The sequence below is a fragment of the Symsagittifera roscoffensis genome, chromosome 1, assembly GCF_963678635.1.
Source record: "Symsagittifera roscoffensis chromosome 1, txSymRosc1.1, whole genome shotgun sequence".
NCBI classification, from domain to species: Eukaryota; Metazoa; Xenacoelomorpha; order Acoela; family Convolutidae; genus Symsagittifera; species Symsagittifera roscoffensis.
In genome coordinates, this window is record NC_087062.1 from 71156210 (window position 1) to 71167281 (window position 11072).

Consider the following 11072-nt stretch of genomic DNA (forward strand, 5'->3'; position numbering starts at 1 on the left):
GCTTCCTTTTACCGTTTATGGAGCAGTAATAACATAAACAACATAAAAACAATTAAATGAAATAAAATAAATGAAATTTTTTTTTCCAAATTTTGAAAATTTTTCGATGAAAATTATCCCCCCCACACGCCATTTAAAAAACAAAACAATAGATTTCGCTCCTTGTAACAAATCAATTATGGCAAATAGGCTTCTTTCAACCCATTTGGAACGATTTCTAAGACGGATTAAATCTCCGCTTACGCGTTAATGGCGCGAATTATATCGCGCGTTAATTGTCCCAAATTGGTCAAAATGGCCAAAAATGGCAATCTTTAAACCCTCATAACTTTACGAACAATGATCACAGGTGAAATATCTTTTCAAATTTAAGCTCAGGACAACAATAGCTTTCGAATGATATAAAAAAATTCCATCAAAAACGGCTAGTTAAAAAGTCGAAATTTGTCAGAAAAAAAAACCCACCCCGAGCACAAATATTCCGTTACTTTCGTATCGAAAGTCGGAACAATAATTCAGTGTTTAAGCAAATGGGAGTTTTTAACCTTGAAACCAAGAAAAAAAACAATTGACCGAGCTTTGCTTCGATACGAGCAGTCCTGATTATTTTTGAAAGCAGCTGTTTTTGTCAAGCAGGATGAGTTTTTCTTCAGCAGTTAAGCACGAGACTGAAAGCTTAAGCATATTTGAATTGCTAAGCTTATCTAAATTTTGAACCTTGTAACAGTTTCCTCCCTTTCTGTAACAAGACTGCTCATATCAGGGCAAAGCCCTGAATGTTCCGAGTGCCTTTTAAGGTTTATGGAGCAGTAATAACATTAAAAAACTCAATAAAATAAAACAAATATTTTTTCTTCTAAAATGTGATTTTTTCAATTGAAAATCATCCCCCCTACACGCCATATAAAGTATAAAAGGATAGATTTCGCTCCTTGTAACAAACCAATTATGGCAAATAAGCTTCTTTTAACCAATTTGGAATAATTTCTAAGACGGATTAACTCTCCGCTTACGCGTTAATAGCGCGAAATAAATCGCGTTAATTGTCCCAAATTGGCCAAGATGGAAATCTTTAAACCCCCGTAACTTTACGAAAGATGATCACAGGTGAAATATCTTTTCAAATTTTAGCCCAGGACAACAATACCTTTCGAATGATATTTAAAAATTCCGTCAAAAATGGCTAGTTAAAAAGTCGAAATTTGTCTGAAGAAAAAAAACCCACCCGAGCACAAATATTCCGTTACTTTCGTATCGAAAGTCGGAACAAAAAGGAGATAACTTTCCGCAAACATTTCCTTTTGTTTCGTGCTTACCCCCCATTAAAGTTTCAAAAAGATGATTTTTTAAAATCGATTTTGGTGAGCTGTCAGGGCATTCAGAGCTTTGCCCTGATTCAAGAAATCTTGTTTATTACTGAAACAGGCCGTTTTTGTCGAAAGGATGCTTTTTCAACAACTATCCTGAGAAAGGTTTCATCGATCATCAGTGGTTATAATGGATTTTCTCGTTCAGAAATGCTGCCGTTATAATCGATTTAAATTATATCGACTTCGCAATCAGTTATTATCATTAATTTCTGAAAACTTAAAACAGCTGAAGTCCATTTGAAACCAATTATTATTAAGGAATACAATGAATATAATCTTTTTAAAAAATTCGCAGTTTTTTATATGCATTAATTACAGCATTTTCTTATTCTAAACCTACTGACATTTTCAACATCCTTCTAGTTTTTAACACCCAATTTAAACACTTCCCATCTTACCCCCATCTCGCTATCCCAATCTTTTAGCTATACTTCGATTTCAGATATATTTGGATTTCCATATAAATTCAGCACCCGCGTTAACTTCAGACTAAATTTTTGGATTTACGACGCAATTTCAGTCACCATTTGAAAGTTTTGAAATGAATTATATCCACACGAAAAGAATTATATCTAGGTTTTCAATTAATGTTACGTTTGCTATTAGCAAGCTTTAAAAAGTCGGAATGTAGATTGTTTTTGGGTTAACAATTACTTGAACAGTTGAATCAATTGCTGACATGTGTGCAATGTTTGTTACTAGGAAGTTTTCAGAAATAAATTGCTTTTTTGTCGGTTTCATGGATTTGCAGGATGATTTAAACTTTTGAATATTTTTCTAAATTGTTAGCTTTTTAACCAGTCAAATACATGGTGAGTTTTTAGGTTCATTCAAAACTACTGGTTGTGGGAATTGTCCCCGCATGATCACATGACGAGTAAAATTTGATCACATTGTTCGATCGTTAGTGGACTGATTTACTAATTGGGCTACGACACATTGGTCTCTTTGTACATAAACTTACAAAACTTAAATAGCTTGAAAAAGTAAATAGAGTGAAATTTGTACTCCTGCAATTTGTAATTCTACTAATCATGACTTCGTATCTTTTCATTTTTTCGCTAAAATTTTTTAGGCCAATTATTTCTCTCTTTATCTGTTTTCAGCTTAGTTGTTACATCTCGTAACCGTTTTTTTTGCTACGCGCATTTTTTAAAGTCGCTTTTAATGTTTGATTTACTCCTACAATTTGTTATTTTACTCTTACCTTGACTTTTTTCTCCTCTTTAATTTTTTTCGTTTTATCAAAAAAAACTCGTCAGCTCTAACTTTATTGTTTTATTGACCTAATTTTTAGTCGTTTAAAGGGAAAAAAATTCCAACACTTGCCTTTGCACTTCTCAAGTTGATTGTTTGTTTACCAATCCTTTTGTTGAAATTTCTTTTTTTTATTTCATGAAAATTTATTTCAAAATATACTGGAAAACTTCTAGTTTTTTCTCAAAATATTCTTTTTTGTATCAACTGAAAGACCGTCTCATAACTTGTGTACCTGTATACTCTCGTATAATGTTTTTTCACTTAGTTCCTTTGTCTACAGCTTTCCAAAAATCTGTAAGAGAAAGTATTCACCCATACTTATAATTTTTTTCTCTGAAAATATCCCTCTCAAATCTGCCCTCTAAATTTGACTGCTCAAATCCTTTTCTGAGATGTGGCGCCTGATACATGAGCCCAATTCATCTTCACGGTTGCAAAAATAATTTAGTACGTGTTTTAGGAAGCTCTTTTAACGTTCAACGATCTGTTTGAAGCACCGTAGGTGCGAGTCATGCGCTAGTTTATTCATATTGCTAAGAGCGTAACACGAGTTATTTATGCGTGGCGAATTATCCCGCATAACAAAATCGTTCCAAATTGAATTGAGGCTAGCTAATTTGTCGTATTAATTTCGTACGACTCAATATTTTCCACTTTGATTTTGTCCAAAATTTACAGTTTTTCAATATTTTCTTTTCCCAAAATGAATTAAGGGAGAGTCGGAACATTCAGGGCTTTGCCTTGATATACGAGCAGTCTTGTATTTTTTCCGCCGATTGGTAGGCGTTATTGATTTATTATTTTGAGCTAAAACAAAAAGAATCATATCAAACAAAAGAATCATAAAGAATCAACTGTTTTATGGCATAAAAAGCCATTAGTCCCTATATCTTGCAGTAAACATCTCTGTTTCTCGTCACTTCAAATATCCGAATAAGGGTTTTAAAAAACTCCCTACATGAACGACTGCAGCCAATTTTATTTACACGTTAATATGACCCTCGGAAACTTAAAATTGTTGATTTTTGAGCGTTTAGTGAATCTTTTTGAGCTTCTGAGCATCTTTTTGAGCTTTTTTAGCTTCTGATGTTGTGTTTAATGGAGATAATGAGTAGTGAGACACTCCCCTGTTTAGCGGTCGCTTACAAAGTTTTTTGAAGAAAAAAGTTATTGCCCTCGGAAAATTCATTTAAAAAAAATTAGTTGGTCGTTTTTTAACTTTTAACTTTTTGAATATTCGCAGAAATTACCCTGCCATATGAGATTTTACGTTTAATTCAAAGAAAGACTTTTGTAAACTCATTTGCTAATGCGAAAACGCCCGAATTTTCTTGACACTAAAAGTTATGGCCCTCGAACAAGTTGAAGTTTTTTGAGCTTTTTTTGTTATAGTTTTTGAATTTTCTCGAGAACTGCACTGAGTTTATGGGTTCAATCAAAATTTTAGTATGTTTGAATCCATTTTGCGTAATTGATTACGCCTTAATTTTTCACACAAAAAGCTATGATTCTCTGAATTATAGAATTTTTTTTAAAGTTGACCTTTTTTGGACTAGTCTTGCTAACTATCCTGCGAAATCGGATATATATCATAGGTTGTCGAAAGCCTAGCTTTATAATTGGCCCATTTCCATTTTTCTTTTTTAAAACGTTCTGACTCTCATAGAAATCAATATTTTGAATCTTTGAGAAGTTTTTTGGAATCGTCTTGTCTTTACGCGAAAACTACCGTGCCAATTCTCAGGTTGTGTTCAAACGAGAAACTCACTTTTGGGGATCGTTTCTGCTTAAGCGGCCACAACCTGCTTTTTGCAGAAACAAAATTTCAGATTTTGGTAGGTCTTTTGACTGTTTTTTAGAATTTTCGACCGTTTTTTAAGGAACTTTTTTTTGAATTTTCACAAAGTGTTCGCAATCAAATCTGAAAAGTTCGTTTGAAAGAACCGGTTGCGATCATTGTTCCGGCAGAAGCGGCGACTCTTTTCTGCAAAAGAAATGTTACCTTCTCGGGAAAATTGGTTGTCTCAAATTTACTCTTCTCACTTTTGTTTTTAGTAGAGAAACAACTAAGATTTTGCGCAAAGTCCAACTTTTGAAATCACACTTTTTGGTGACGCAAAAACATTTAATATCAAACACGTGTCTCCAGCTTTATTTTTTTCAATATCTAATTATTTTTCGGCCCATGCTTTGTTCTGTTTGTGTTGTATCGCAAGAATAGCCCCCGCCTTTCTTTTCTAAATTTTGATGAACTAAAAAAAACAAAAAGAAGGAAAAGACTAGTTTGCTCAAGTTTTGCCGAAAAGTTTTTGTCTTCAGAATCACTCTCAATTGAAGTATTGAAATTTAAGAATATCTATATATTTTTTACGTTTTTCAGATGGAAACCCACTCGTCCCGCTCATGGAGAACTTCGAGCCTGAGCGAATCTTCCGGCAAAACCAACCATCTGCCGATTGCTCGTCGGCTAACAGAACCAACACAGTGCGAGTGCTCAGTGGGTCACCACAAGAGTACCCACTCATTCAGCAGCCTACTCAACTGGACGAATACTTCTTCGTGTGGCGAATCGAGTGTGATATGGAGAGTGCGTACCTGTTGATTGACTTCATGAAACCCACTTTCTTGAGCAGCGCAGGAGGCATAAGTGTGAACAATTTTGATGGAGATTTGTGCAAACTGAATTTTTCCTGCGAGGCTTATCACGTAAGTGTAGTCTTCAGAACTAGTTCAATTATAACTTGCAATTATTATTCTGACTACGTCCTATGAGAAATAACTATGGATTAGCTAGTGTTTCTTTGTCAATTTTTAAAAAAAGTCAAGGAGACTTTGTAAGGCTTCAGATTTTGCAAAACCCTATTGATCGTAATTGAAATCGGAAATAAAGTTGCTTCAATGTCGAGAAGATTTTCATTTTTCAGACAAGACACCAAGCTTACAATTTCGACGATAAGAACTACCTTTCATCGTCTTCTCATTCGTAAATTCGTGTCATATTGTCTGAATAACTAAATTGACCGACAAGTACACAAAACAAAATCACTGACAAGTAAACTTGTAAGTGAGCTCTCAAATAAGTTAGATACGCATAAGTTAAGCTATTACATTTAATTCATTGATTAACATGATTTTATCATCCTTTAATTGAAAAAAAAACAACAGAAAATTACGTAAAATGAAAATTTTTAGAACAGTATTGTCGTCTGCTGTGCAGAATGAACATAATGCTTCGATCAGAATTGAAATTGACGCGAAAAAAAAGCTAGTTGAATTTTGGATTCGAGTCTGGTTAGGAAATTTGACAATTATCAATTTTTTTTCGGGTCTTTTAGCTAATCAGCCGATTTCCCCTTCCTCAGCCATGCGAGCTTACTCATTGAGCTTTTTTTAAATAAAAATAAATTCGTTAGTAGAAATTGTTAAATAGATTCTTAATACTTTTTTAGTTTTTATAATTTTTTGCGAACTAATTTTTTGATGTCCTTAGTGTGTTATGTTTTGTTCTAAGTAATTCAAATGAGATATTTTGATAACCATACTCGATTACTTTACAGAAAAAAGAAAAAACCTAAAAAGAAAAAAGAGAACCTTCTTGTAACGGAATCCACTTGCAATTCACACAATAAACAGTTTGGCCTCGTAATGATTATGCTGCTTTCTCAATCGTGTCGAAATTTTCGTACTTACGAAAATGCTTTTCGCTTTTTTCAAGTTCAAGTTGTTAGGTAAAAACAACCGAAATGAAAACCTTGTTTTTTGATTTTGTTTCAGTGAATCAGTACTCGAAAAAATCGAAAAAAAGTAAAACACAAAAACGTTGATGAAAATATTTTCGTCCATTAGAATTTTTCAAATTTTTCATCTCCACTGAAATTTTTCGAATTATTCAAGTCTACGTTTGAAAAACATTGCTCTCAGAACTCTTCTTTTTCGATTCAAAATCTCAGTTAGGTGAAATTGAGACCTAGTACCGTAGTTTAGAATACTTTCAAAGAATTTCGGATTGACCTAAGCCTAGTAAATTCAAAGCAAAAGTTGTTTGGAGAAGAAACTTCTGTCTTTCCATGAAATTCCTGAAAACTTGATCCGTTTTTTGCATACGTACTTTGAATGTAGTGTGAAAGAATGAAAAAAAAAAAAGCTTGTTATGTAAGAGCTTGCATAAACACTTGCAAATATTTGGAAAATTACTAGCAATTTCATGATTTGAGTTTTATTTTGACTGACACTTGAGTAGTTTACTTGAAATCAATTTTTGTTTTTTCTGAAGCGATCAATATCAAAAGCGCCGCACTTTTTTTCTGCGTTGCATATATTTCGACCATCATTAATAATCATTTTCTGTGATCTATCAAACATTTTGGGATTATTTTGGGATTTTGGGATTATCTTTGGGAAACAAAATTGGTCTCAGAACTGATCGCTGAGGGTTTCAACATGCAAGCATAGGAAGCTATAGATGATCATTTTTCATCGTTTTTATTAAAATGTGCCTGTTTTTGATATCAGAAGTTCTGTGATTTTTTACAAATCCTGTTTTTCTAAGAAGCTGTAGCCAAATTTTTGTTCCGATCATAGAAATTGGGGAAAAATTTTGTATTCGGCTGTGGTTTGATTTTTTTTGGTTTTCCTTGTAAATCAGCTACCATGAATAATTATTGGATTGGGTCGCGTGATATATCAGATTAACGCCCTCTCATTCTGATTTTGAACGAAATCTGTAAATTGCGAAACTTTTTCTCTTTCTCGAGAAAAACCTGTTTGAGTTTGTTTTTTGATTTTTAGTTTGAATTTGAGAAAACTAGTTAGTGAGCATGCTTATTCTGTTTTTCAATCAATAAATTTCACCACAATTAATCATCGTAATTCTGTGATTTATTTAAAATAATTTCAGTTCTGGTTCGAACGGTTTTTCAAAACTTTCAGAAAAATTTTCCCACTTTCGAAAAAACGGGTTTGAAGTTGTCGAGTTTAAGTTTAGATTTGAGCCAAAAAAAGCAGGCAAGAAAGCTTATTATAGAATATGCCGAAAATTTTCGTTAAAAAAATTGAAAAAAATGTTTGAATTTTCAAGCGCCATTTTTGTTTTATCTGTTTTACTGCGTTTATCACAAGGAAAACAACTAAACAACACCACAATAGAAAAAAAACGTTAAAAATTTTTCTATGTTTTTTTTTCTTCAAAATTGTGGTTGGAACAATCTGTTTCAAAGCCACCTGCTAACTTTGTTACAATTTTGTTAAAAGTACGTATTGATTGATGGTATCGACTGCTTTCATGAGATTTACAAAGCACTGTTCAACAGCAAGTTTTTTTTTACCTCACCCATCTCTGTTGATTTCCGCGAAATCGTCCAAGCATCCAGACTTGACTTTTGTTGCTTGAAATTTGAACTGTGAGTTTTTTTCACTCTCTGTCAAATTTTTCGACAGAAGAATTTTGTGGCAAAACTTTTGTTTTGCCAGAGAAAAAAATGGCACTTCAGATTTAAAGCAAAAAAAATCAAATTGAGTGCTTTGGACATTTTTGCGGCATTCAATAGAGATGGGTAAGGTGAAAAAAACTTGTTGGTGAATCGTGCTTTTTGGATCTCAAGAACGCAGTCGATAACTTCAATCAAGATGTACTATTAACAAAGTTGAAACAAGGTCAGTCGGCTGTTGCGCAACAGATTTTTCCGAGCAAACTCCTGAAAAAAATCGTAAAAATTGGAACTTAGTTAAAGTATTTGGTCTATGATTCTAGAAAAGAACTTTTTGATACTTTTGAAAAAAGGCATAATTTTTGCCACTTTTATGACATCAAATAAATTTTGGTTGAAAAGTCTGCAAACGTTGTCTGAAAATACTCGCATAGAAATTTCAGTTTTGTCATTTAAGCTGTCATGACCGAACAAACAACCCTTTGTTTTTTCGGCGAAATTATTGCAGCCTTATTATCTTTCAAAGGTGTCTCAGTAAGAACGTTTGACTTTTTGCTCTATCTAAAAAAACTTTGGCGCTTTTTTGTGATCTAATGAGGGAATTTGCAACTTTCAATTGAAGCAACTTGTTCATAAACTCTTCGCCATCAAAACAGTAACTTCTAAATACGAATTTTTTTAATCTTAATTTTTTTTGTAAAGCACATTACAAACTTGTAATAGTGTTTTAGCGTTTTTAACATCTCCAACTTTTTTGTCAGAGAATTTTCTTTTTGTCATTCTGGTTATCTTTGTTGCGTAGTTTCTAGCTTTAGAAATTTCTATTTTCTCTGCTTCAGTTAGGTTCTGAACCCATTTTTCAAAGACTTGACCACAATTTCTTCAGAACATTTTTGAGTCATTCCTTACCCATGATTCTTTTTTTTTTAAATTCTTCTAAAGCTGCAAATCAGTCGAGATTTGGATTGAGATATTCATCTAAAACACCATTTTTATCGGGATTTTCAGATGTTTAAAGTACAATCAATTTAACTTACATATTAATTAATAACTTGAATTAAGAGTATTATCATCGCGATATTGTAACTTAAGACTACGACAATTTTTTCCGGATTCCCGGGGTGTTAGATTCATATTAACCAAGTATATAATTTTTCAGATAAATTTTTTCTATCAGGACTTTCACATGTTTAAAATACAAACAGTTTCTTTTAAGCAACAATTAAAAAATTGAATCAAATTTGTTATAATCGCGATATTATAATTGAAGAGTACGGCAATTTTTTTCCGGATTCTCGGGGTGTTAAGATTCATACCAATCAGATTTAAACAAAACAAACAAGACTGCTCGTATCACGGCAAAGAACTGAATGTTCCGACTGCCTTTTAAGGTTTTATGGAGCAGTAATGACATTAAAAATTTGAATGCAATAAAAAAAAAAGAAATTTTTTTTCTCTAAAATTTGGAAGTTTTTTATGAAAATTATCCCCCCCACACGCCATTTAAAAAACAAAACAATAGATTTCGCTCCTTGTAACAAATCAATTATGGCAAATAGGCTTCTTTCAACCAATTTGGAACAATTTTAGGACGGATTAACTCTCCGCTTACGCGTTAATAGCGCAAATAAATCGCGCGTTAATTGTCCCAAATTGGCCAAAACGGCAACCTTTAAATCCCCATAACTTCACGAAAAATGATCACAGGTGAAATATCTTTTCAAATTTGAGCTGAGGACAACAATACCTTTTGAATGATTTTTAAAAATTCCGTCAAAAATGGCTAGTTAAAAAGTCGAAATTTGTCTGAAGAAAAAAAAACCCCCGAGCACAAATATTCCGTTACTTTCGTATCGAAAGTCAGAACAATTATTCTGAAATAGATGAGTTGAGTGTTTCTACATCAGTAACAAAATGCGCTATTGCTTGATTAAAATATTTGCAATCAATAGAGATGCCGATACTCGAGTGGACTCATTGTTTTAAATACATATCTCAAGTTTTTTCATGAGGTTCATACAGTGCTGATTTAAATTAACCGGACAAAACGCGTTAAACTTGAAATTTAAATTCCATTTTTCCTCAAATTGCGTTGAGTTTAGGTAAAAACTTATGAAGACAAAACTTGCCTTAAATTTTGGCAGAATTAATATGGTGTAATTTGTTTTGCGAAATTCGGGCCCGAAATTTTACCCCAAAAAAGGACAATTTTTGGCTTTTTTTAGTCAATCAGAATTTACGCCAAAACTACTCCTTGATCACTGACATAATTACAATAAAGTGAGCCCCTTACGTAGCCCAACAAACTTTCAGAAAGGTAAATTCTCCGAAACATTGTATAAACTAATTTATTTTTGTTTGATAGACAAAAAAGGTCGTTTTTACTATATAAAATACCCATTTTTGATTTAAAAACATTTTAAAAACTTTTTCAATTATTTTTTAGAGAATATATCTTTCTAAAAGTTTGTTAGGTTACGTAAGGGGCTCACTTGATATAATTATGTCTGTGATTGACTTGTTATTTTTGGCGTAATTTTTGATTAACTAAAAAAAGCCAAAATGACCCATTTTTGGGGTAAAATTTTGGGCCCGAATTATGCAAAACAAATTACAATATATCAATTCCGCTAAAATTTTAAGCAAGTTTTGTCTTCATAAGTTTTCACCTGAACTCAACCCAATTTGAGAAAAACGCGTTTTAAATTTCAAATTTAACGCGTTTTGTCCGGTTAATTTAAATCAGCACTGTATTTGATCTTGAAGTATTTGAAGATTTTGAAGTGTCAAAGATAAAAATACCGAGAACAATGAAACCAGTTTTAATCTCATTCAAATGAAAAAACTCAAATTTAAAAGATATCACTGTCAAGAAGCCACATTTCGCAAAGCGCAATAAGCATTGATTTCTGGTATAATTTATTAACTTCTGTCGCTAGTTGGTCATAATGGCATCTTAGTACCTTAATACTAAAAACTACAACAAAGTGTCTTTCAAGTCGCGCAATTGTTTCTT